The sequence below is a fragment of the Rhipicephalus sanguineus genome, chromosome 7, assembly GCF_013339695.2.
Source record: "Rhipicephalus sanguineus isolate Rsan-2018 chromosome 7, BIME_Rsan_1.4, whole genome shotgun sequence".
Lineage (NCBI taxonomy): Eukaryota > Metazoa > Arthropoda > Arachnida > Ixodida > Ixodidae > Rhipicephalus > Rhipicephalus sanguineus.
Window position 1 is genome coordinate 68,935,448 of NC_051182.1, and position 22,624 is coordinate 68,958,071.

General features: G+C 46.7%; 1 protein-coding gene and 1 non-coding gene across 4 annotated transcripts in view; both read right to left on the reverse strand.

The window, feature by feature from the left end:
• LOC119399510 (alkyldihydroxyacetonephosphate synthase, peroxisomal) overlaps nt 1-22,624 on the reverse strand; it is a 470,712-nt gene that overhangs the window by 441,784 nt on the left and 6,304 nt on the right. The gene's annotated exons all lie outside the window — the stretch shown is intronic.
• On the reverse strand, nt 4,498-4,571 carry Trnai-aau (transfer RNA isoleucine (anticodon AAU)). The gene has a single exon. It is a non-coding gene; the product is annotated as a tRNA-Ile (tRNA).

A 22,624-nucleotide genomic window follows, 5' to 3' on the forward strand; every position in this document is an offset into this window, starting at 1 on the left:
GCGTCAGCTGACGATGATGATGATAGGAGCTCGCTTGGGTGCGTCACGTCGCGGATGACAGCGGCACATGAAGGCACCAAAGAGCGCTTGGGAGCAGTTTCGGCGCAATAATGCGTTTCCAATGGAGCAGGATGGCGCAGCAGAAACGGATTGGCGCAGCGGGCGCAAATGGCGCAGCGCTTCCACCCCTGAATTATCCATCCGAGGCCCCTTAACTGTAGGCTGCAATGCACAATTGTGTCGGTCATCTTGAAAGTTAGCTCGGCAGTGACGAATTGAAATATTCGTGCTCAATACGTGAAGGCCCAAATCTATGAAAATCTAGTTTAGTTATTATATTGTTACCATAATTTCTTTGAGAGAACATATGTATGCTGTCTTGATATATAGAAGGTTGTGCCGTCAATTACAAAAAAAAAACAAAAAAAACAACACGAAGCGTGTAATGAGTGCTGCGAAATCGGCACGAAAAATGTACATCTATTCCAGCACACAATGTGGCCTTGTCATCTCTCTCCGCGATTATTCGATATTATTCGATAAGAATCAGTTTTTGTCACGGGCATGAACATGTTACCACTCTACACAAGTAAGTCGTGCGTCTAGCATCTAAGCTGCATATTTAAATTAACATACCAGACTTTTTTATTAATAAGAAGTAAAGTGGTTTGTGATCTCGTGAGGACCACAGCTCCCGGGGTCTCCCCCATTTCGCTCCTGTCAATTTTCAAGATTTACAAGGAATCAAGTACTTGAAATACCAATTTCGAATATAAATTCAAATGCAGCTGAAACGAGTCTCTCGCCGTCCTTCCGTCCTACATGTCCAGGATGTCGGAACGAAATGTTTTTAGTTTTGGTTTTTGTTTCGTTCCACGGAAAAAAAATTTTCGTCCCGTTTCTGTATGGAACGAAAAAAAAAATGTTCCGTAACGGTTCGTAACGGTCTTTACTTGTATGCAAGAATTTATAATCAAAATAACGATAAAAACACAGCGTTTAATTTCCACATAAGTGAATTACGAATTATCTGAGCAGGCTGAATGCTTTGCGTCAAGGGAGTGAGCATGACATCAAAAGCAGCACGTCACCGAAACTTCAGAGACGAGAATGCCCTCTCCACGCTGGCCTCTGTGACTGGCACAGCAAGGTCTACACTTGCGTTAATATAAACAGCTCGGTTGGCCACTCTTTTCGTTTTTCGCAAAATTTCAACGCATCTTCACCTTGTAATCCCCGCCTGAGATACGCGCTAGAACTGCCCCCTGAGATATGCATTAATGCTCACGTTGAATGACCTCGGTTGTTTCGTATTGCCGACATTTCCCTCGAATCGAAAACCGATAAAAAATATTTCGGTTTTACTCCGGAACGAAGAGTGAGTGAGTGAGTGAGTGAGTGAGTGAGTGAGTGAGTGAGTGAGTGAGTGAGTGAGTGAGTGAGTGAGTGAGTGAGTGAGTGAGTAAGTGAGTGAGTGAGTGAGTGAGTGAGTGAGTGAGTGAGTGTGAGTGAGTGAGTGAGTGAGTGAGTGAGTGAGTGAGTGAGTGAGTGAGTGAGTGAGTGAGTGAGTGAGTGAGTGAGTGAGTGAGTGAGTGAGTGAGTGAGTGAGTGAGTGAGTGAGTGAGTGCGAGCGATCGCGTACGTGTGTGCGTGCGTGTGCGTACGAGAACATGTTTCACGTGCGTCTCCTCCTTCCTGTACTATCAAGCATAATTTCCTGTCGCAGGTAGAAAATAATCGTTCCGAATTAAGGGGGTGCATTGAAAAAAACAAACGGCGTAAGCATACCTCGTCACCCCCTTCGCCGGGCATGCGTAGGAAAATTGACGTTCCATATGGTTGCACCTTTTAAACATTTCCAACGATTTCTCATCACGGGGCGTTCCTTGTAGTTCGCTCCCGTCGAAACGCGGTCGCCGTGGCCAGAAATCGAACCCTCTACCCCGCGCTCGGCAGCGCAACGCCACAGCCGCTGTGATCCTCCACAGTGAGTAAGAACGGGTTTTACGGCATGCGGGGATCGCGAGAATACGGCTACTTATTCCTACACTTATCGGGAGACGCTGTCCTTAGAATTTGGTCGGTGTACTTAAATGAAAAAAAAAAAAAACTGTTGTTGTTTTTTTTCCTCTCACGATCACCGCCATATACCAATCGATACCTAGAACACACACGGAAGGCAGTCAGGCCTCTCAGCGGTATAATGAGGTCTGGGAAGGCTATAATAGCCCACCGTCCGATGACACAGAATGCCCTTCTTTTTGCTGCACTCCCTCCCTCCCTTTCAACGTCACACAAATGGCCACGAAACGATGTCGAGGAAAGGAGCGGCATGACATATCACGCTCACGCGGTCGGCTTTTCCACACGACGTCGTCGCCACGCACAAACGAGAGCGCGTAAGTGCGCACGAATAACGGCTGAGAGATGGCTGTGTGACGTCATGGTGACGTCACGCGGGGGACCCGTACGGACAGGCCGCGTCCCGCGATTAGAGGGGAGCGAAATGCAAAATAAAATATTGGTAGGCAACCTAATCGTCGGGTTCACGTTGGATAAAGACAGCGTTGCTTTTATATAAGTGGACAGCGATTACTAGTAGTCATTAGGAAGTTTCAGAACAGGGTACGCAAAACTTCGCGTTAGCACTTGTCGCCACTGCGCGTGCGTCATACGTCATATAGCGTCATGCGCTATATCCTCTTGGGTACCCCCGTTATGCTGCGAATATAGCGTATCGTACCGAACGAACGTTAACGCTACGAATACTGTTCTAAAACTTTCTATTTAGCGAAAATATTAGCCATAATTCAGTCAACACTGTATGTCAACATGCATTATGCCAGTGCTAGCGAGTGCTGATAGTACGCAAGTAAACACGGTGTAAGTATCTGTTTCACTGCCCTTTGTCGGGGTCAGCCCATATTTTCCTTTCAAAAAAAAAAAATATATCATAGCCCGTTGCAGAACGTGGGCGGGAGGTGCCGAGGAGGATATTGTTCTGAGAAAATTTGCAAACAACTGAGTCATCGGATTGGGATTCAATTAAAACAGCATGCTGTTTTGACAGCGCAGAGCCAACGTAGCCAATTATAGCGAAGCTAGTGTTGTTAATATTTCCTCAGTAGTCTTAATTATTCTTTTGCTAACTGAATGTCCATTTATCTAAGGTTTTTTTTTTTTTTTTTGCTTTCTTCGTGTGCTAAGCCTTCTAACATATCGTTTACTATACTGCTTGCTGTCATCTTTTTAAAAGCATTTGTGTAAAAACATGGAGTGCACATGTACTGCCTTGTTCAACTCAAATTATGTATGGAAGCGCCTACTTGAACTGTGTTCTTCTGAATATGTGTTCTGCCCCATTTCCTGAAACAGCCTCAAACATATAACCCACGAAACACGAAACCTCTATAAAACGTATTGAAAACGTTTGAAACCTCTATAAAACTTTTTACAGAGGTTTTGCGTTTCATCCGGATGCGGCTAGCGGTATGTGCAAGGAAATAAATAAATAAATAAATAAATAAATAAATAAATAAATAAATAAATAAATAAATAAATAAATACCGTAGCTGGATAGGATAAGCGGGGTCTCGAAGCGATACAAGCTGTAGTCATTAAGAAAGTTATCGTCGATGTTATATCCACTAATTAAATAAACAAATAATAAAAAGTCACCGCTCAAGCACTCCGTATAAATTGTTAACGAGCGATGCTGAAACGTCCGGCCCCGGTGTTGATCACGAGCTGGGATCCTTGTATCTCCTTGTATCCAAGTGTCTCCTTGTATCTTTTGATTTCTATATCACCACATTTTAAAGGTGCGCGCTTCACACTTCGCGATTGGTGATGTTAGCTTAAAGGATAGATATCAAGAACACCTAAAGGCCTTTATCGGTAGACATTCATGCTGCGGCGGGTATCATCTCTAGCTATGTATGCTGACGAAATCCGAAGAGAAACTAACGCAAGCGCGGAGACCCTTCGAGGTATAGCGTATGCTAGCAATGCTTCTCATTTATAGTTTCTGAGCCCTCACAAACCGCCACATTTGTCCACCTCCTAGTCATATATACAGCTTTATTGTAGAGAAAAATTCACGCTATCTCTTATGAATTCGCCCAAGACGACCCGGAGGCGAAACCAATCTTCTTTCTTCTCTTCCGTCCATTGTATTGATCTGTCGATTGTATAGCTCGGAAATGCGACCCAAGCACAGCTCTGCTGGAGTTTCGCATACTAGAACTTCGGTCGGTCATACATCAATGTTAGGGCGCGAACGCAGGGGCACTTGTGCACTAATATGTAAGAGCACATGTGAAGAACCCCAGGTTGTCAAAATTAATTCGGTAGTCCACACTACGGCGTGGGCGCATCACAGTCACACCGTGGCTTTTTGGCACGCAAACCCCGAGAAAATTTGCTATAGGTTAAACCGGAAATCATGCCCTAAGCTTTAGTAAGAAAAAAAAAACCTAGAAAAATTTTTTAAAAAGATGGCCTGCGCAGGGATCGAACCTACGACCTTCGCGTTATTAGCACGACGCTCTAACCGACTGAGCTAGCAGGCCAGGCAGCGCAGGGGCGATCAATGAGGGTACTTGAACTCATGCCAACTGTTGGCGTCGGGCCCATTTCTTCCTCTTTTCTCTCTCTCTCTCTTTCTCTCTCTCTCTAGCACGAGAGCACGTGAGCTCACGTACTGTTTACTTTTTCCCCCCTCTCCTTCCACATCAAGACGACCGGCCGACAAAAAAAAAGGCCGTTTTTTCCTTTTACGCCCGCCAGTGAATGATCGGTGGAAATACTTGCACCAAGGCTATATATATATATATATATATATATATATATATATATATATATATATATATATATATATATATATATATATATATATATATATATATATATATATCCCCTTTCTTAAAGGGCCCCTCACCAGGCCACATAGCAAATTTTAGTTAGACGCTGGAAGTTGTGCGCCGAATGAAGAGCAGTATGCCACAAGAATTTTTCAAATCTGTTCATTACGAGCTGAGAAAAACAATAATTTGTAGCGGCGCGAAACCATGATGCGAGGAGGCGAGTTTCAAACCCTTGCCACTCGCCCCGTGTAGCCTTAGCAAGCCAAATCCCTTCCCTGCCCTCTTCACTTGACACATACGCATGAACACGTCATGCGCATGCATGGTCACGTGCGCATGACGTGCCCGAGCCAGCCCGAGCACGCGAGCGGCGTCGCACGGCCGCTACCTTTTTTATGTAGCGGCCGTGGGCGTTTTGTCGGCGTTCTCTGTGGTGTACTGCCTGTTTCTGCGGGACGGGCATGAAAGTTGAAACATTTGTACGGGCACGAGAGTGGCGGTATCATGAGCCAGTGCCGCATTAACGTTTACTTGGACGCGGTAGAATAAATGAGCATAATGAGTGCTCGAACGCGCCAGAACATTACTTTCGTTTCCAGGGCTGGCGTCTGCTCGATGCGCTAACCGCGGTGACACGAACGCATGGGAAAGGGAGACACATTAGCCCCGCATCTCGCTGCAATTGACGAAAAAAAAAACGAAAAAGACGCACACATTCCCTTTGTGTGTCTCATTATTTCTCAAGTTTTATTAATCTATTCTAGCAAAAATTACACAAACTACACATGTCGTGTCAAATAATTATCGCATTGTCACGTGCTACTGTTGGCGACGTCAGAGCACAGTCGTCTACGTAGAGGAGCGACGTCACAGCACTACCATCTACGTAAGGCCATTTTCTTATGTACGTCATCCCCTCATTCTCTAAAGCGCGCGCCCGCGAGAGGAAGGGCAAGCAGCGTTCACCTTGAAATTTGACCCATTTCCGCGGCGCGTAGCGTTGCAAGTTTTGGCAGATGTGATCGTGAACGCCCAGTGTATGCATTGCGCTCGTTAGCTCAAAATTGTCAAACCTGGTGAGGGGCCCTTTAAGCGTTCAACATATCGCACACGTCGCGGCTTTCATTTATGTCTTACACGCATCGCTTCGAGCCATCCGTGCGTTGAAGAAGACGTACAATTCAAAGTTTAAAAAAATAAATAAATACAATCGATCAATGACCGAACTGAACGTCCCGATGTTGCACAGCGCGATTTACGAAGGACACCGTCATCGAGAAAAAGCTACGGATTACCGTAGTACTGCGGTTCTTATAACTGTATACCTATAGTTAACTCAGTTAACGTGCGCACAGTGTACGACTGATGCGGGCGTTATCTTCCATTCCGATCTCCATCGGAATGAGGCCGGGGATCAAGCTCGTGATGAAAGGGAGGTGAATCGTGCATTACAAGACGATGAACAAAAAAAAAACAGGTATAAACTGCGGTCGGATTCATGCGTCACGAGTCGCAGATACAAGTCCCTCGAACACAACAACGACAACAACAACAACAACAACAACAACAACAATAATAATAATAATAATAATAATAATAATAATAATAATAATAATAATAATAATAATAATAATAATAATAAATAGAAGCCAGTTCCACCCCAAGTGAAAGCTACGAACTGCGAAGCACTGATTCCCCTGTGTTTCACGTGTGTTTATCTGCTTTTTTATGTCCTTTTCTTGTGATTAACTTATTCGTTTTGCGATTATCTGCTTTCTCTTCTATGGTCTAGCGTTTCTCTACTGTTTGCAGCTACGAGCGCGATGCATCTAAATTCCGACGCTGGCGTTTCGCTGTCGCTTCGCCGGCTCGTACAGCCGTATCATGTGGCCGGTCGTATATTGGTAAAACCGGTCGCTGTTTTAACGGTTTGACAGTGCCGACGCTGGCGTTCACGGGCAAGCAAGCGCTGGCGTTACAAACGTGCAGCGTGCTCGGCTTAGGCGTATCAAACGTGGGACCTGCGTGACGCCACCGCGAGACTCGAGACGACGACGGGGCGATCCCTTAAACTGCTCCGCAGTTAAAATCAGAAACTATAGCGACGTCCATCCGCACCAGAGTGTATAGTTCTCGGTCTGTCGTCGGGTGGCTGCAAGATCAGGTTAGTTCATGGAATATTAATAAAAAAAAATCACACCATCTCCCGCTAAAGGGGACCTGAGGCGATGCGAAGCAGTGTTTCGGCATGTATATATAGAGCCCGCGTTTCAGAGGGGGAGGGGAAGTGGAGAGGGGGAGGGGAGAAGGGTGGAGGACAAGGAAGAGGAGAGGGGAAGTGGAGAGCGGAAGGGGAGAGAGGAAGTGGAGAGGGGAGGAGAAGAGGAAGTGGGGAAGGGGAGGGTAGAGGGGATGTGGAGAGTGGGAGGGGAAGTTGAGAGCGCAAGGGGAGAGAGGAAGTGGAGAGGAGTAGTAGAGAGGGGAAGTGGAGAGGGTTTGCGCATGCGCAGTAAGGGTGGTCACGCCTCACACCACCACCACCGGATTGAACTCCGCTATAAGATGCTTCACATCTAAACCTGCGGGAGTGGGAGCTATATGCCTCGAAAGGGAAGCCAAGAATCGGCGGCAAGATAAAACGTTAGCGGGCAGCGATGAAAAAGCAGCGTTTTCCTCACACGCCCCACCAGTTCAATAATTAAGGGTAATTTTTGGGGACAGATAGGGTTCGACGTGTGACACTGTGTTGCAAGTTTTCTTAAGAGACCCCAAAGTCTAGGCAAACCTTATTGGAGACCGCGTAATCAACACTCATCACGATAGGTTACTTTCGTCGGGAACAACGATCTCTTATATGACAATGAACCTGGCTTTTACATTAACAGAGCAAAACCGCTTTATTTCCAAGCAGGCACCACTTCTAAAGAACACGTTTCCGAGAGAAACCGTGGAGTAAACCGTGGCTTCACCTTTGCCGGTAATGCGTTGCGAGAGCTCCCACTTAAGATTTTTTTTTTTTTAAAAAGACGATAGACTTCCTTGGGGAAATTAAACGCAGAAATTTTCGGTCTGTCTGTCTGTCTGTCACACGATTCAGCCACCCGGCCAAAGTTTCCAGCCATACTGAACTGGTAGCGCCGTTCATACTTGTGAACATTGCCGATAAAAAAGCAAATACTACGCATACCTGAGGAGCAACATCAATACGTAAGTATCAGGTGGTGTGCTCCTTTACTGGAAAATAATTCTAAAGACCGCAGTGTTTCTTAGGCTGCGCCGAGAATGCTGGTGTTTCTTAGGCTGCGCTGAAACGGCGTAGAAACGGCCGGCAGAAGACTGTCGTCTTTTGACGACATTTGCAGCGAAACACGCAGATACGCAGCCAATTTTTTTGTTTTTTGAACATACCATTCGGGCTAGTTGGTAGTACATGATGTCATCGTAGCGCAGAATACTTCTGGGCGAGGGACGAAGTATGTATGCGTTGCATATTTCGTTCCTTTCCAGGAGATTTTTTTTTTTTTTTTGCGCTGACACGACATCATGGACGTCATCAGCTGTTCCGGCGTCCTACATTGGGAAACGGGGAAACACAGAGAAAAGAGAGAGTGAGGGAGAGGGGAAAGAACCCTTTCCCATAATATCCTGGCTAAGGTTTACCTTCTAGAAGGTTGGTTGGTCCAAAGACTTTTTTTTTTTTTGCTAGCTGTAAGTTAGTCTCAGAATCGTGATTTAAAGGCACACTAAAAGGAAATTCGTTTATCGGCGCGCAGAAAGCGGTGATAGACTCCAACGCAGGTAAAAAAATCAATCTAACCAAACTTAATATTTTCCTTTAGTGTCCCTTTAACTTACTCGTATAGGCCACGGAACCGGTCGGTATAGTTACGTAAGCAGCAACGAAGCGACGTCGTCATCAACCGCTAAAATAGCTTTTTTCTTTCTTTTCCGTATCCGCCGGTCGTAATAGCGAACTTTCCAATTACGTATATACGTAAGCGTACGAATGCCAAACTAACGTATCTTTCCCATTACGCCTTCCCCGAAATACGTGCGTAACTTGATGAGGTGGTAATAAGAAAAGAAAGAAAAAGCATGCATACGTTACATGGGCGAGCGCATATTAGAGAGCGAGCCATAATCATCCGATAATGACACCGTAAACGACCGCGGTTGCGGACAGTGAAATACGTAACGACTAGAAGAGTCCACACTAGGCGACAATAAACAAATTTCTACACCGAATCTGTCTTTGCCTAACATGTGCCGTAGTAGTAGTAGTAGTAGTAGTAGTAGTAGTAGTAGTAGTAGTAGTAGTAGTAGTAGTAGTAGTAGTAGTAGTAGTAAACTCGGCGACAACTTTTCTTGGCACTACTGTCTACCGTGGAAGCTACAGAACCGAAACGCTTGCTGCGCACGCGCCATGAAATAGTACTTATTTTTATTTTCCAATTTTCAGTTACCTAGTTCGAATAAATCTTTCTTCATTGTAAAAAAAATGCCAGGCCTGCGCTGAAACCGCAGCACAGTCACAGCGAAAGCTGGAAGAGCGGCGTTTCTAGAGCCCGTTAAGCTCTCTTGGGGCTACAATACAAGTACACTAGAAAGGTACCAACTACGCCATAAATCACAATTTTTGTGAAGTTGGGAAGCACCTACTAAGCCATTATTCGTCATTCTGCGGAGAAGCGAGGCACCAGCTACACGTCTGTAACGCATTATGTGCACTTTGTTGACGCGACGACTGATGACGATGAAGAATTATGGCTCAGCCCTTTGTAATGGGTTGGAATCCTTAAACGGCACCCCAGTTATGTAATTTGCATTGAGTGGCGCCCAATCGCTATTTCCCTCTCCCGTCATGCTGTATAACATGTATAACATACGTTGACGTGGGAGAGAGACGGGGGGGGGGGGCGAAGAAATTTACTGAGACCCCGAGAAAACGGATCATGCGCTTATGGGCTTCCTTGGCAACCAATACAAGTGCACTTGCGAGGAACCCACTACGCTATAAATCATTGTAATTTTTTAGAAGTAGAGCAGCAGGCACTGTGCCATTTTTCGTCATTCTACGGAGAGCGTTGGTACCTGCTAAACGCATGTAAGGCATTATGCGCACTTTGTTGATGCTGTGCCTGATGACGATGAAGAATTATGGCAGAGCCCTTTGTAATGGGTTGGAAGCATTCAACAACCTACTCGTTGTGCAATTCGCATTGTGTGACGCCTGGTTACAGAATTGGCGTTGTGCGACGCTTGGTGCTTATTTTACTCTTCTACCACGCTATATTGCATATGCTAATGTGGTTCCTTGCCGACATGAAGCCTGTATAAGACCTTTTTGCAAAGCAGTTTCAAGCACCGGCATGGCTCAGAGGTTGAATACTGGGCTCCCACGCAGAGGGCCCAAGTTCGAACCTCGTTCCATCCTGGAATTTTTCTTATTTCGTTTTTTTTTCTTATTTCGAGCGATACTGGTTACGGACACCGGCGGCGGCGGCGCGGCGGCGGCGGCGGACAACTACGGCGCCAAAAACGGCCGGTGAAATGATCTCTTAACAGCTTTGGCTGTAAAATAAAACAAGTATGGGAAGCCGTTGGTGGAAGAAACATTATTGTACAGTTCAAATTTTTTTCCCCTTTTTGGTATTTCCCCTTTTTGGTATTTTGGACAGCACCACGTTTTCCGCACGCCTGCTCTCGCAGTAGACATGGCGTCCCTGATGCCGGCTGGACTACCATAGCTGGACCATGTGCGGCCGCAAACTCGTCGTTTCGTTCTCCGAAGAAGATATACTGAGCAAGTGGCTGTCGAAAGAGACCAAGCAAGTTATCTGAAACGTCTATAAAGTGCCACCAGCATGAATTGTCCACAGCGAGCAAGCAAAACCGAAACCCGAACTGAAATCGGCTGCAAGCTGCCGGACTACGTACCGTACCCGCCTCCGTACCGAGGCATCCGTAAAGCTCCGCTCCACTGCCAAGAAAAGTTGTCGCTATAGTGAACTATAGTTGTCGTCAAGTGATCTCGCTTTGACCAATCAGGTGTAAGCGCGCGCATTTCATATCTAGCGGCAGATTCACGACATCATGTGATCTCGCCTCGCGCGTATGGACGTCGCCTGATTTTAGATCGGTAGACCTGGCGTAGTCCGCACCGCCGAGGAACAAGGCGTTTACGCTCGGTGCAACAAAGACGGCTTCACTGTCCAACCATCTTCACGGAATGAATGGGTAGATGTTTATTTTATTTTATTATTTTTTTATTATTGTTTCATTTGTCAAACAGCGTCTTTCTAGGCCGTTACCATCCGCATTCTGCAACTACAACTTATCATCCTTGCGGAGGTACACAAAGTGAACCTGCCATTGCTGTATATACAAAAAAAAGGCATTTTGTTTAACACATGGGTTCGCCAGAGTCCTTTTCAAGCCGTTCTCACGGCTTTTAGCCTTGGCGACCTTCTGCAGTTTTGTCTGGTAAATAAAATTTGAATCTGAATCATGACTTACGCGCTAAACATACGCGCTATCGGCCGCGACATGGCGATCTTGCCAGATTAAAAAGAAGAAAAAAGAACACCACTTTTATCGCCGAAGCCTGTCAATGTCGCGGCGACGACATTGCGGAGATGGGTTCCATTCTGTTTAACGGCCGTGCGCCCAGATAAAGCCTCCCGATAACGCCGCCCGTTAATTCGGAGATAATTCGGACGAGTTCACTGGTCCCGGCGAGCAGGGCCGTACCCAGGAATTTTTTTCGGGGGGGGTTTGCGTGTAGAACGGCTGCCATTTTTTAAGATTTATACTGGCTTATTTTTGTGAATAAATCAAGTACATCGCTTACTTGTAATAATTCGATGGTACTTTTCAATTATTTGTACCCAAATAAAGAAATTGGTATGTCAACCTCAAATTCTGGTTAAAGCAAGAAATAAGTTTGGACAATAGCACCACCAAAGCCGGGGACACCGCGACCAACGGCTCCTGATGAAGTAACACAATGTAACCACGGTACAAAAACGGTATGTATGTGTTACAAGCTGCCACTCTAGCGTCGCCAGCGCGAAGTCGGCGACGGGAATGGCAGCAGGTTAGGTCGTTCCGTACGTAAGCAGAGACAGTGAAGAGATCAGAGACGTGTGTGGGGAAAAACAAAACTCTAGTGATATTGCAGCACGAGGAATCTAGTACAACACTTAATACCAACTAACAAAATACATATAAAATCAATAAATCAGCTTACAAGAGAGAAGTATTACAAACTACACAAAACTAACCAACAATAAAACTACAGATGAGAAAGTCCGAAGGTATAAGCAGGTGAAGGGATACCTGTGATGACCGGCAGCTTCGAGTCCACGACGATCGGATGCAAGAAGTCAGAGAGAGTTCTGGCACAACTGCGATGTCGGCGGTGTTGCAGCGCTGGTGTTTCCGGTAGGCTAGTGCTTGAAGCCGATCTCGGGCAGGTTGAACTTACTCGAGATTCAAGTACCGATGCCTACGTTACAGACGTTAATTTCGCGTCACAACTAGACGAATGGCTAAGTTTAGGTGGCCAGCCGATACGGAGCCACAACCACTTAAGGGATACTTCTTGATCTCCTTCTACACCATGTTGGTCAGCAACTAGACTGCTTAGCAAGGCGAAATCCTGCGCTTAAATCGACCTCCGTGTCTCCTCATTCTCGTCCTGGGGGAAAAGAGACCTCTACATGGGTCCAATCATGCACGTTTCATTGTTAGAAACTCCACCCTAAAAATATATTGACCGCGTCCCTCTTTAATTAGGAGAGGGTCCTCAACTGAGCGAGAGTGACAACCTGTTGGGGTTCTCTCATACGGCTTGTCCACAAGCAGTTTTGCCCGTGGGAATGGTCAGTTTCCTTGGTTTCAGCCGGTGCGTCTTGCAGTCTACAGCTGGTTCGGGGTGCATCGCGGCCTTTGACGACCCTGCCGACGCCGCCGTAGGTACAAAGGATCAAACATCGGCGCCTAACGTTTGAAGAAGAACACCCCATTCAGTACTTCCCTGCACTAAAGACCAGTCTTTTCATGAGCGAACGGTTCCACCGGTCAGCGGGGGAGTGCGGCGCCCGTTAATTTGCCGTTACGCCGGGTCGCAAAAATGGCAGTCCGTGACAGTATGTATGCAAGCAAACAAACAAGTCACCCGACATTCCGATCTTCTTGTTACCGTTCGCACATTCTGCTTGCTGGATAGTTTCCTCGTAATTGCGAAAGAATAGAAGGGTTGAAGCTTGGGCTAGCTGGGTTTAGCTTTTAATCGACTCTTGAAACATAGAGGGAAGTTTAAACGAGGAAGTTTTTCCTTCTCGGCAACTTGCAAAATTCTGTGAGGACTTGTTCTGGGGTCACTTGAAGTTCTCGATGGATGCTGAGCAGTGCTAGTCCGGTCAATCTGTCGTTGTTCATATGATTTCGAAGGTAGCTCTTCAGCCTTCTCAGTGTGGAAAAAGTCCGTTCTGGGGTCGACGTCGACACGGGTAAAGTCGCCAGGATAGAAAGTAGGCTGTGGATGTTCGGAAAAAAGTCGCGGTTGCACATCTCTAAGGCCTGTAAAGCACAAGCTGGGCGATTCTTTTCTTCGATCTGGCAGCATTTGTTCACCCACAGTGTGAACTCTGCTTCGATGACATTAGCGGAAGGAATGTCGCCAAGGTAAAACTGCACTGCATCATCAATATCAGAAAGGCTAGCCGATGCGCAGAATTTCGGCAGCAGCATGTTAAGGCCAACCACGACCTTCTTATGGGCATCGAACCGGTCTCCTAATTGATTTTCGAAGTCAGCCAGCAAAGGCAAATACACATTCCTCCGGTAGTACTCTTCGGGAGTAGCAGAAGGTACGTTGCTTCTTTGCATCTGCCTTCCAGTGATGCGTGGTAGGGCCATCTCAACATTTGTGATCTTCAGCAAAGAGAGCGACTTCAGAAAAATCTTATTAAATTCCGTTTCCGCACTAGCCCTTTTTGTGGAAAGAACGTCTATAACATTCTTTACGTGATCGCACGCTTGAGCCAAGTCACAGTCAATTTTTTGAAGAAACTTGCAAAGTGGCAGTGTCAAAGAGAAGAGGTCGCTACAGATCTGAAGCGAAACGACAAACTCGGGCTTCGTAATGGCATTGAGCAGTTGAGAAGCTTTTGATGAAGTATCAGATGACGCGGCCTCTTCTTCCAAATATTCGAGGAATTGTACAATAGGCACGTACAGTTCAAGGAAACGCTGAAGTGCATCGTGACTCTCTACCCACCTTGTTTGGCAAAAGGAGAGAACTGATTTTCTTTTTTCTTGTGTTAAATCTTCTACTTTGTCTCGCAGTTGGTTCGTCCTCTGTGGCGAAGCTCTCACAAACGTACAGGTTGAGGATACAGTTCCCAAACAGTTGCGGATGCTGGGGAGTTTGCATGCGTGAAGCAGAGCAAGGTTCAACGAGTGGGCGCTACAATGCACGTACAACGCTTTGGGCGCTGTTTGACGAATGAAGGCTTGAACACCGTTAAGGTGGCCGCTCATTGATGCCGCGCCGTCGTATCCTTGCCCGCAAAGTAGGTTCAGGTCAAAGCCATGACCTCTAAGGCTGTTCAGGATTGTGCTCGCCAGCGCCTTGCCAGTGAGATCGTACACGGGAACGAAATCTACAAAATCTTCTTTAAGTATGGGCACTCCCGACGTGTCGTGTCCAACGTACCTTACACATAGGGAAATGTGGGCGGTGCGAGATATATCAGTGGCCTCGTCAGCTAGAACTGAAAAACACGAACCTGAGTTGACGTTTTCAACTATCTTTCTTTGTATGATTTTACCACAGAGGGTGATCAACTCATTTTGAATTTTTGGGCTCGTGTACAGCGCATTCGCCGGAGATGTTTCCATGTGAGCTCTCAAGGCGACATCTCCACATTTTGCTCTCATCCTAAGCAGTGCGCGGAAATTTCCATCATTTTTCAATGGCAGCACTTCAGACATATTTATCGGACCAGAGTCGTCTGTGCCGCGAAGCGGTACTTCTTGCCTGCCACAGAAAAGGATTGTTTCTATTATTGGCAGCAAGTTCTTGCGGTTTTCTTCCGCCTGCTTTTTAAGACCGTGGTCAAGTTGTGTTAAGATGTCATGCTGTGAGCGGGACCGGACTGCTAAAAAGTTCTCCGATAGCGTTGTTGACATGGCGTGATAACTGCTGGATGCGTGGCTCTTAAAGGCGTCCATGGCTTTCTTGTAATTGGTGAACTCCTTAGTTACAAAACAGCCCAAGCGCTGGTGCTCCCCTTTTCCTGCACACTCGCTTGCGAAGACTACGCAATATTTGCATAATGCTCCTTGAAGCTTCTCTGAATAAACAAGCCATGGGTAACGATCTACCCAGTGAGGTTGGAACTTCAGATTCCTTTTCCCTGTGGCTGGATAATCATAGTTAGCCGGAGGGGTCCACGGATTGAGCAGCAGCTTCTCCGTCGTCTCTGGATCATTTACATTATTGCTTTTCGAGACAAACAGTCCCAAGTCCAAAATATTCGCACTCGTCGCACAGAGGGGAGGCGAACCAGAATGTGTAGGTGCCATGCCACTCACCTTCCTTGGGCATTGCCCAGTGGTAAAGGCGTCACTTTGCCCAGCGTTGACTGTAGAACAAAGGTCACTTGGAGTTGCACTGCGGCCACCATCATTTTCCGGCGGCGCATGGGTGTCCTGCTTGTGTTCGTTCTCAGGTGATTCACATAAACCGGTGCATTCTCCTGAGTCGCTACAGAAGTTCCGACGCGCTTGGCTTTCCACCAGTGCTGAGGAGGGCGAAGTTTTATCCTTCGAAGGAGGCGGTTCTTCTCCGTCCGCTTCATCGGTTCGAACTTTCTTGAAGTAAGACGCAAGACTCCTTTGCTTCGTTGTTGCAGAGTGTCTTTTCATTTTGCTGCCGCAATCCTGTGCACGCACACAGAAGTGGCCAGTGGCTCCAAAAAGACGTTTGCGACTGCTTCGACTGCCTGGCGTGAACGGCGGGCGATGTTTTCTTCCTCTCTTATCCACTTTACAGTGGCTAGAATGTAGAAGTGTGATGAACGCGCCGGCTCCCGCGTGGCGCATGTGTTTTCTGAACGCCGCTACAGCTGGTGTGCATGCAGGACCATTATTGTACTCCCGCTGCAGCAAACTGGATTAACGCTACTTAAAGACCTTTTCACAGAAGACTCCATGGGCACTCCATACTCCCCTTAATATACGTGAACCCCCCAAGAATGCACTGCCGAGACATTTGCACTCCCGTGGTACAGTCCAGAAAGCAGGTGTTGCTCCGTTCCTGTGAAAAAGTCACCTTTTCACAGACGGCTCCCTGGGCGCCTGCATAATTCTCTCTGGGCTGCGCTAATTAAATAGCCGTGACCCCCCAAAAATGCACTTTGTAGGCTGTGACGTCAGCCTCTGTACTCCCGCGCGCAGCCCAGCTTGGCGGCGTTTTTTCTCTCCTGTGAAAGTTGACCGCTGGTGCCGGATTGTGTGCCGGCTGTATCCTCGCTTTGTGTGCTTTGTAGGGAGGCGCATATACCTTGTGTGTACAGAAGAGGTAGATTTCCTTGCGTGCGGTTAAGGTTGTTCGAAGTTGCTCGGATATGCCAGTCTTTCAGTAGATGTCATTTTCGATGATTCGTTTCGGTGGCGAAGACTACAGTTTGAGAAAAGTTTACCCTGCAGCCTGCGTCCTCGGAATGCGCCGCTGAGTTTTTCCGCTTAGGGGTTTCGTTCCCTGGCAAATTTGCGCACGTCGTGTTGGTGTTGCCGTTGCTGTCGAACTGTTTACTTTCACAGAAGGAGACGCGCTTTTCGTAGAAACCCAAAGCCGACACGTGCGGTCCGCACAGACGGATAACTTCTCCAGCGGCAATGCACAAGGAAAGCATCTGGAATCAATAAAGGAGCTGCTACGGGGTGAAAGACGAAAAAGAAAAGACTCGAAGGAACGCGAGGGCGAAGTGCAAAGCTGTACAAATAGGGCAGGTGCGCGTGCGGGGGAGGGAGCGCTGAGGTGTTCTGGTAGGTTTGAAGAAAGGAAGAAGAGGGAAGCAATGCCAGGAAAGTTGCAGTGTAACTTTGGCAGCTGGGGGTCGCTGTGAAGGCGTGTAAATATTTTAGTATCACCCGAAAAGTTAAAGCATCAAAAAAATTTCGGGGGGGGTCAGAACCCCCTCAACCCCCCCCTAGTTACGGGCCTGCCGGCGAGCATATACGTATTGCCGAATAACGTCAAACCCGCGTTAATTCGGTCATATTTGTCGCACGCCCGGTTAGTTCGGACGACCCTCAGAGACAGCCGAAACGGCCGCGGGCCTTCAGAAAGGGCTGATCGCCATCGACAATCGCGTTGTTGGAAACCAAAACCTGCAGCGGCTGCGGCGAACTTGTTTCGTTTTCGATTTTACTCGGCGCACGCTGGCTATGATCGCGTCGATGTATCCGCTGTGGTCAAAGCTGCCACAAGCGGTATCGTTTCCGCCGCATGCCTTCAGGAGAGACTTGTACGTAACGCGTTACGTGTAACGGATTAATTGTAATCGATTACATTTTACTGTAATTTTGTAACGCCTCAATTACTTAATTTAAGGAGTAACGTTCCCTGCAATGCAATTACAATCTGTAGTAAGCAGATAAACACTAACACTTAATAGATAGAAAGTCAGAAACTGTCTAATGAGACGTTTCGCACTTCGATAGGGCTAGCATGTAAAACCAGCTGTGTGCTTGGATGTAGGTGCACGTTGAAGAACCCCACGCGGCGGAAATTTTAATCCGGTGTACCCGGGCTGCGGCGTGCCTCGTAACCATGTCGTGGTTGCAGGTATAACGGCAGAATTTAATTTTTAGACAAAGAGGGCGAAGGATTTCGTAAAATCGCGTGTTTCGAAGGGAGGCAATGAATGGAGCTATAGCGGCTGTCTACGTATATGAAGTGGCATGTCCGTATACATGCATTTTAACATCAGCGCAAGGGACATCTGGAATGGCATTTTTTTTTTAGGTGGACGTACGAGTGATAGCGAAGAGTAATTATCTAATAATGGCGTGGGATATATATATCTATTTGACCACACGCAGCACCTATGCTGAAACAGTACACGTAATATTGTTGTACACATAAAGGAAGGCCAAGCATATAGGCGTAATCTGAGGACGACAAGGAAGCGGACTGCCGCTGTAATGGTTGTAATGGTGCACAGAAGTTGCAGGAACATGCATGTGAGCGCAAACAACTCGGCAGTGAGGATAATGGCACCAGCGCTAAACGTCCGCGAATGATTGCTCAGTGGCCTCCTAACGACGGGGTTCGCATGCAGAGCCCCGCCGGAGCGATCGAGTGCCGAAACGTCGCGGCGTTCCCACTTTGAGTGTGATGACGTCACACGGCGGTATACGAAAGCGAAACTGGTTCGCGGATAAGCTATCGTGCGCTGCTCCGAGTACGGAGGAATGAAACAAACTACGGAGGGAGCGGTCATGCAATTCCATAAGCCTCGGCAAGCCAGCCTCCTCTGACGCCGCCCCTCCCGCCCAGCGCGCAGTGCCTCCTGGGCAGGATTAGGGCGCCCGTAGCGGACGTAACCAAAGCGAGCCGACCACACATTGCCTATCACGTGACCAGGGCCTATATCTCCCTTGAATGTTGTATTAACAGGCTTCAAGATTGTTACGTGGGTGTTTTCCTTCCTCCATGGCTCCATGCTTGCCAGTGCCTCCTCTTGTGTTTCCACGTCCGAGAGTTTCGGACACCAAAGTGCAACACTAAATCAGGTTTGACAGACGATGTATAGTCACTGGGAATTCTGCTGCCGTTAATTACGCCACCATAATTTCATCATTACCAAAGGGAATGACGGTCAAAGCTTTCATCATCTGAATTTCGCGCGCCGAAACCTCCACGCCGGCACGTCAGCGTATACCGTCAAAGATCTTCAAGTACTTCTTTTTTCTTTTTCTTTTTTTTTGTATTTCGGCCGCGTCGGCCACACGAAAGTTTTCGAAACTTGCCGTGTTAAATCTCTGGCTCCGGCATAACACGATGTAATCCATTTTTACAGAAGACGGATTTAGAGAGGCCCTGGAAAACGCCCTAAAAAAATCCATAATATATGAAGTGAGGGCGGCGTAGCCATCGGTGTTTTCTTTTAGCATATTTCCCGGCTGAACGAGCAACTCTTCACATGATTTCTTTCCTCCATTTTATTTGTATTTGCTTAGCATAATAGACTAATACAAGCGAAATATATCTTTCTTTCTGTTAAATTGTCGATTTGAGGAAAATTAGTGTAATCGCGTTTTATGGCCCAAGAGCATCGAGAGCTACGCTGCGCCAGGCGCAAGTGTCGTGTAAACAGAATAAAAAAAAAAGCTGCGTAATTCTAAGGCTTATACATGAAGCAAGATTACTTAAAAAAAAAGACCAAAAAAATCTAAGTACTTCAGACAAGTGGGTCCCTTCGAGGAACATAATCAAGAGCCAACCACCACTCAAGTACGTGAAAAAATAAAACTGAAATGACAACACGTCCAGCCAAACAAACTGAAATGTTCAGGTGGAAAGTGGGAACGATCAAGAAAATAACGCGTGCTAAGCATAGCAACGGTAATTACGATTACAGTCAAGTCGTTATATGAACCCGAATGAAAGCCAAAGGCTAACAACTAAAGCATGCTAACTTAACATACATAGTCCAGAAATATAAAAGGGAGAGAGAGAAAGCATTGAACTTTATTTCCTTGACGAAGCTCCTCAAAGAAGCACTGACACGATTTTGAGACTTCGTAAAAGGAACGTTTTTCGTTTCCTTGGTGCGCAGTGTTAACGCTCTCCACACACCGGAGACGGACAACACGCGTAAGATATTTTACTTTGATTTTAAAGGTTTCGTTTCCCAGCATCAGCAAGCCAGCCGGAGCGCAATGGAGGTTATCCCGCGACGAGCCAACACAGTTCCGCTGAGTTTGCGAATTGCGCGTCCGTGCATGCAGTATAAATCGCAGAAATCACTCTCGGGGTTGCTGGACGACAATTCACTCATCGTGTGTGAACGTGCACCACGAGTTGATGACAGACTTGCCGCTAGTACGTCGCGAGTTGCTGTCTCCCCGTGACGTCTCACGGCGATGACACGTGACTGAGAAGCCGCGCCCTCGATATCGAAATCGAAAGTGTTTTTTTTTTTTAAGCTAGCGGTATTAAAAATACTATACCTGATGCATTTCCAGGCACCCCAAACTCATTTTAGGGTTCTCGACACCAGTGTTTTTATTTAGCGCGACAATCCGAAAATATTTAAAATTCGTGTCAGATACTCCTTTAATTCAAGTAGTAGTCAGCTTGAGCTGATAGCCGAGCCTGTTCACCAGCTGTAGCTGGCCAGCTGTGCCTCCCATCACTGGTGGATCTTTAGTCGCATTCCGCAATACCATGTGGTAGCCCATATATATATATATATATATATATATATATATATATATATATATATATATATATATATATATATATATATATATATATATATATATATATATATATAAACGCGTTAGTAATACTAGCAGAGAAATCGGAGGCTGGAGTATAGAGTCAAGACGTAGCTTGCCAACCACAGCCGCATTGAAAGGCGCTTCACTGCCTACCGATAATGTAAGAATGACCGAAAGCATCACCATGATGGAACACATCACACGGCATCTTGCGCGCAAACTGTATACTATCTGGCAAACGAGCAGGACTAAATGTCCATGATGAAGGAAGTGCACCGATGGAGAGACGGATAATAGACGTCTATTAGTAGCGGTACCATATCCGGACGTCGACCTTATAGCGCGAAAATTACAAAAATAAGTAGAAATTTCCGCGATGACCTTGGCTGCGGCTCGGCCATTTCGTCAGGGAATGACCCATTCTTCTGATGAGTTATTTAATTGCATGCCTGTGCGCTTGTGTGTGTGTGTTTGTGGGGGGGGGGGGGGGGCATACCTTGTTGACATGTCCCTGACGTGCGCGTACGTGACTGGGGGAAAGTCCCCCGGAGGAAAGTGTCCGGCGTGCCAAACTTACACCGTGTCGCGTCGCTCAAGAGCTGTTCTCGCGCGCGCGATACGCGCGCCATTATACGCCTTGATTTCGCAATGGCAATTGAACGACCAAAATGTATGTAGCAGCAGAATTCCCTCCTGCACTGCGCGTCATTAAGACGTCGAGGGAAGCGTGAAAGGAATGCCCAGCTTGAAGGGGAACAATTACGAGATGCAGTCAGAGTTGTTGACGCAATCACCCTAGAGACGCGCCGAAGCAGACTCGCCGCGGGCGCTAAAAGGAGGATATGGCGTGTTTTGCACCTTAGCGCGAAGATGAAAACAAATAAAATCGAACGCATTCCGTGAAACTTCTTTTTTTTTTTTTTCGGAACATATAGGGTACACCCCGCCACAAAAGTTTACGGGACGAGGGTTATACTGTATAAATATACGAATTTCCGCTCTGTCAGTGAATGACGCTTCTGAAGACCATGCAGCTCTATAAAGGCCGAGACAGACGGTACGATTTTCCACGCGATGCGACGTCCGATGCGGCGGTGCAACAGCCAGAATGGTGACCTTTCATAGCATTGGACATCGTGCACCATTCTGGCGTCCGCAACGCCGCGTCGGACGTCGCATCGGATGGAAAATCGTACCGTCTGTCCCGGCCTTAACTGAATAGGTCGCAAGAACTACTGGCTGGAATATATTTGCAGGTTGCGTTCCTGCACACAAAGCGTAAATATATGGCTTTCTCGAAAATTTCGAGCATCCCGCAAACTTTTGCTGGAGGGTGTATAATTTTGAGCGTACCTAATACATACAGGGACAGATTACAGCACCCTAAGTGTGGCACACGCGACTCCTCAGTTTAAAAAAGTCAAATCCTGAGGTTTTACGAGCCAATACCACGACACTGAGCACGTCATATTGAAAAAAAAAAGGGGGGGGGGTAATCTCGACCACCTGGTGTTCATTATAGCGTTCACCACAATCTATAAGTACGCGGGTCATACTGCACTTCGACTCGCAAATAAATGCGACCGCCGTGAGCGCGCATATCGAACCCGAGTCCTCGTGTTTCGCAGGGCAGCGTCGCGCTAAGCCACAGCGACGGGTACTCAGTTTCTTATGATAACACGCATCCTGCGGCTACTGCAGCATGGTATAGAGAGAGCCGGTCAGCATAGCACAATAACTTTCATCTACTCACGCTTTAGATGTGAATTTTATTGGTACTGTGTGGTCTGCATTACTCTCGATACTCGACTAACTCGATACGATGGGCGATGGTACGTGAGCGCCCGCGTTAAACGGACGCTAATGTGAAAAAATAAGTTAGTTTAAATTATACTCTGAAAGCTCGGGTGTCGTTAATTTTACCACCATAGGTTCAATAATACATGAGAAAATCAATGTCAAAAGATTCACTTTCAAATTTTCCGCCAAGGTCTCCGACGGTGACGTCACGAATTTCAAAACTTTGTTTTTTTTTTGTAAGTACATTCGAAAAAACAGTTCGTGAAGCTTGCTTTCAAGCATACTCCTATTCCTTTGCAAGTGTGTATGACGCATTTGTTGCGAGCCTTTTTAAAGGGACTGACAAGCGGCTGTAAAGTGCGATAGGACCACAGTTACAGTGGAAATGGAAAGACCGTGAACCATACTGACAGAATCGAGCGTTCTTTTCGCGATTT